We start from the raw sequence: 5,000 nt of genomic DNA on the forward strand, positions 1-5,000 counted from the left end.
CGCTGCGCAGCTTTTTTCCGAGGCGGCGGCGGCGGCCCCGGGGAGCCGCCACGCGCCTTTCCTCTCCTTCTCTCTTGCCCCCCCCCGCCTTTTTCTCTCTCGCCTGCAAAAGCCCGCGGCTCGGCTGGGGCTGACCCGCCCCCGAAGCCGGCCCGGCCCGCGCTGGGGAAGCGACGGACGTGCTAGAGGAGACGGCGACCCGACGAGACGGGCGCGACCCGGCGACCGAGGCCTCCTTCACACGGGGCGGCTCGCTCGGCAGCAGGCGGCGGCGCGGCGACCGAGAGCACAGACACGCGGCAAACCCCGCGCCCACGGACGCGGACGCTTTCTGCTCGTTCCCTCGGCTCTCTCGGCTCCGCGGCCGCACCGCCGCCCGGGCGCTGCTCGCGGCCGGCACACCCACGGGGCACCACCCGGACCGAGGCCGGCGCCTACACGCCTCGCGTGCTCGGAAGGACACCTGAGGGCTCACGGGGCCACACGGCCGTCACACAGCCTGGGACGGTAGACGAGCCCCTCCCGGCAGCGGGAGGGACGACACCTCGCCCGCGACGGGAAGCGAATTGGAAAGGAGACCGCCCTGCCCGAACACCGACCCCCGCCAGAGCGAGAGCCGGCCCGCCTGGGGCCCTTTCCGACGCGACCCGAAAAGCCTCATCGATCGCAAACGGGACGGCCCCGCGGCCGTGCACACAACACACCTGGGACTACACGGAGGAGGAGGAGGAAGGGGCGAGGGAGCCCCGAGAGGCCGCCGACGCTTCCTCCTCTCTCGCCTCCCCGGGAGCTCACGGAGAGCGGCGCCGCCAGGGGAAAAGTCGCCGGCGCGCCGCAGGCCGACCCTTAGCCGCAAGCCCTCGGTTTTTGGGTTTTCTTTCCCGGCGGCGCCTCACGCGTTCCAAGGTTGCCACCGACCGTGCCGACGGGGCCACCGGCTTTCGCCCGCCTCGCGGCGATCGGCTTCCCCCGGAAAAGCCGGGGGACGGCAAGAGACGAGGGAAAAAAAGCACACGCGCCCGGGGGCGCCCGTCTTTCTCGTGTTCCGTGCTAGCCACGGCCGCCCGGGGCGGGGCCCGCGCCCCTCACTCCCCACCTGGGGGGGGGGACGCGGCTAATCTTTCAACGCGCCCGCCGCCTTCACGGCCGCCGGCCACCACACAGAAAAGGCCGGGACCGGTCGGCTGCGCCGCGCTTGGCGCGTGTGCTCGCCCGGCTTAGGGCCGGCGGAGGAAAAAAACGAAGGCCGGGAACGGGCGACCCCCACTTCGCCCGCAAACCCAGCGCACGGCTAACGGGAGCAGACCTTCTCAGAACCCGGGCCCTCCAGCAAGCCACGCCGGCGGGGCGGGCCCGACCGCACAACGGGCCACCCCGGCCGAGCGGCTCTGGCGCCGGCCGAAGAGGAAGGAGGAGCGAGGTGCCGCCACCTGGCCGGCCACCGCCTTTTGTGCACGATTCCCCAGGGCTCTCTTGTCGGGTTCTCCGGTCTGCCCGCGCGGCCACCAGCCACAGGAGTAGCCAGGCTGGCGCCGCCCAGGCGCAGACGCCCGCTCGAGGCGGGTCCCCGGCTTAGGGCCGAGGAAGGGAGGAAAAGAAAAGGGGGGCGAGGGGACGGAGTGCCGCCACCTCGCCCGCGGGAGCGGGGCAGTCCCGTCACCGAGCGCCTCCGGCAATCCGGGCGAGCCGAGGCGAGGCCGCACGCCCACCGGCGGTCCCCGTAAACACTCCCGAGACTGACGCAACTCGGGAGCGCAGGACAGGGCGCCGCCACCTCGACCCGGGCCATCTCAGGCGCTCTCGGGAGGCGGCCGGGCCGGAGCCTCGGCAGGCTCCGCGCTCTCCAGGCGTGCGCCCGGCCGCTCTCTGCCTGCTGGCGGGCTGCCGGTCCCCAGCCACCGACCGGGCCCCGCGCCTTCGCTGCCAACCGCGGCCCAGAAGCTCGCCGGCTTCACGGGCCTCCACAGCCCAGGGGCTCCAGGCCCCGCGCTCGAGGAGAAGGACGAGGCGCCGCCGCCGCCTCGCCGCCAACCGCGGGCCCGGAAGCTCGCCGGCTTCACGGGCCCCCACAGCCCAGGGGCTCCCAGGCCCCGCGCTCGAGGAGAAGGACGAGGCGCCGCCGCCGCCTCGCCGCCAACCGCGGGCCCGGAAGCTCGCCGGCTTCACGGGCCCCCACAGCCAAGGGGCTCCGGGCCCCGCGCTCCAGGACGAGGACGAGGCGCCGCCGCCGCCTCGCCGCCAACCGCGGGCCCGGAAGCTCGCCGGCTTCACGGGCCCCCACACAGCCCAAGCGCTCTCGCTCAAGGCCAGTGCCATGGGAAAAAAAGGACGAGGGCTCCGCCGCCTCGCCGCCATCCGTCCGTCTCGGCTCCCTGGGCCCCTCGGGAAATTAGCAGCCGACGCCGGCTCGGGCTGGACACTGGCGGGGTTCACCACGGATGTGGCTCCTCCCGCTCTCGTCGGTCCCAAGTCCCGGCTCTCTGTTTTTCTCTCTCTCGGCTCTCGCTTTGTCTCTCTCTCTCTCCTCTCCCCCCTTTGTCGGCTTGCTCCGTCATCGGGCACTTGGCAGAGCGGCGCCGGGACAAAGCCAGGTGACTCGTCCCCACCCCACCGCTGCGCACCGTCCTCGGGGTTGCCGGCGAACCGCGAACTCGCAAGTCCCGCCGCGCGCGGCAGCCACGGAGACCGACCGGTCCTGGAGCCCGCGACTGCCACCCCTTCCCGTAGTACGGCCAGACTAGTCCTGGCCCAGGCGCGCCTCCAAGGAAGGAGACCGGAGTCGAGCGGGGAGGCGCACGGGGGCTGGCCGCCTTTTACCATGACGTCACTGGAGGCAGCGGGAAACAGCGACCCCTTGGAGCAGGTGTGCAGCCGGAAGGGCGAAGAGGTCTACCTCGACACCGCCAGACACCCGCCAAGTCCCTTCGGAGCCGGGTAGACGTGCTGCCAGACGTCCAGCCGGGGCCGGGCAGGGATGCAGGCCCGAAGGCGAGCCGGGGCCGGAGACCTGCCGCCCGAGGCCAGCCGGAGCCGGGTAGACGTGTTGCCCGACGTCCAGAGGGGGCCGGGCAGAGATGCAGGCGCGAGGACGGCACCTGCCGGGAAGACCTGGTGCCCGAAAGCCGGCGGGTAGACCTGCTGCCCGGGAACGGGCGGGTAGACCTGGTGCCCGAGAGCCGGCGGGTAGACCTGGTGCTCTATTGCCGGCGGGTAGACCTGGTGTCCGAGAGCCGGCGGGTAGACCTGGTGCTGAGAAGCCGGCGGGTAGACCTGGTGCCCGGGAACGGGCGGGTAGACCTGGTGCCCGAGAGCCGGCGGGTAGACCTGGTGCCCGAAAGCCGGCGGGTAGACCTGGTGCCCGGGAACGGGCGGGTAGACCTGGTGCCCTATTGCCGGCGGGTAGACCTGGTGCCCTATTGCCGGCGGGTAGACCTGGTCGCCGAAGACCGGCGGGTAGACCTGGTCGCCGAAGACCGGCGGGTAGACCTGGTCGCCGAGAGCCGGCGGGTAGACCTGGCACCCGCGAGCCGGCGGGTAGACCTGATGTCCGCAAGTCGGCGGGCAGAGCCGAGGCCCGAAAAAAGCCTTTCCCGCCTAACAACCAACCGCAGGGGCCGGGTAGACCTGTTCGGCGGAAAAGAGGCGGCAAAACACGGTGCCCGCGGGCGTGAGGCTGCGGCCGGTGCCTATCTCGCCCACTTTCAGAGAGTCCCAGCTACTCCCCCCGTTTACCCGCACTTCCTGGGATCGCTTGCCTTTGGCATTCAGAACAGTGGGCACTCGAGCGCTGGAAAAGGAGTGGGCGGGCCGACGTGTGAGGCGAAAAGGGGCGGTTTAGAAGCGGTTCCGAAAGCTCCGGGTTAGAGCTGGTCTCGCAGAGGAGAGGAAGAGACGCGCTTACCCAAAGACGGCGGGTAGACCTGGTCGCCGAAAGACGGCGGGTAGACCTGGTCGCCGAAGACCGGCGGGTAGACCTGGTCGCCGAGAGCCGGCGGGTAGACCTGGCACCCGCGAGCCGGCGGGTAGACCTGATATCCGCAAGTCGGCGGGCAGAGCCGAGGCCCGAAAAAAGCCTTTCCAGCCTAACAACCAACCGCAGGGGCCGGGTAGACCGGTTCGGCGGAAAAGAGGCGGCAGAACCCGGTGCCCGCGGGCGGGAGGCTGCGGCCGGTGCCTATCTCGCCCACCTTCAGAGAGTCCCAGCTACTCCCCCCGTTTACCCGCACTTCCTGGAATCGCTTGCTTTTGAATTTCAGAACAGTGGGCACTCGTAGCGCTGGAAAAGCAGCGGGCAGGCCGAGGTGTGAGGCGAAAAAGGGCGGTTTAGAAGCGGTTCCGAAAGCTCCGGGTTAGAGCTGGTGCCGCAGAAGAGAGGCGGAGACGCGCTTTCCCAAAGGCGGCGGGTAGACCTGTTCGCCGTAAAGAGGCGGGTAGACCTGTTCGCCGAAAGACGGCGGGTAGACCTGGTCATCGAAACACGGCGGGTAGACCTGGTCGCCGAAACGCGGCGGGTAGACCTGGTCTCCGAACACCGGCGGGTAGACCTGACGCCATAGAGCCGGCGGGTAGACTTGGTGCCCGAAAACTGGCGGGTAGACCTGGTGCCCGGGACCGGGCGGGTAGACCTGGTTCCCGAAAACCGGCGGGTAGACCTGGTCCCGAAAGCCGGCGGGTAGACCTGGTGCCCTAGAGCGGGCGGGTAGACCTGGGGCCCGAAAGCCGGCGGGGAGACCCGGCAGCCCCAGATCGGGCGGGTAGACCCAGTTCCCCAGAGGAGACCGGGAGGCCCGGTCGCCGAGAGGCGGACGTTACACCTGGTGCCCGAGAGCGGGCGGGTAGGCGAGGCGCCCGGGAGGAGGCGGGCAGGCGGAAACGACACGTCTGGGCGTGGCAGCCGAAAGCAGAGACGGGGAGGCGCCAGAGTTGCCGTCTCGCGCCAGAGTTCTCGTCTCGTCCCGTCCCGTCCCCTCAGCCGCCGCGCAGAGCCGGCGAGACCCGGC

The sequence above is a fragment of the Pithys albifrons genome, chromosome 3, assembly GCF_047495875.1.
Source record: "Pithys albifrons albifrons isolate INPA30051 chromosome 3, PitAlb_v1, whole genome shotgun sequence".
Taxonomy (NCBI): domain Eukaryota; kingdom Metazoa; phylum Chordata; class Aves; order Passeriformes; family Thamnophilidae; genus Pithys; species Pithys albifrons.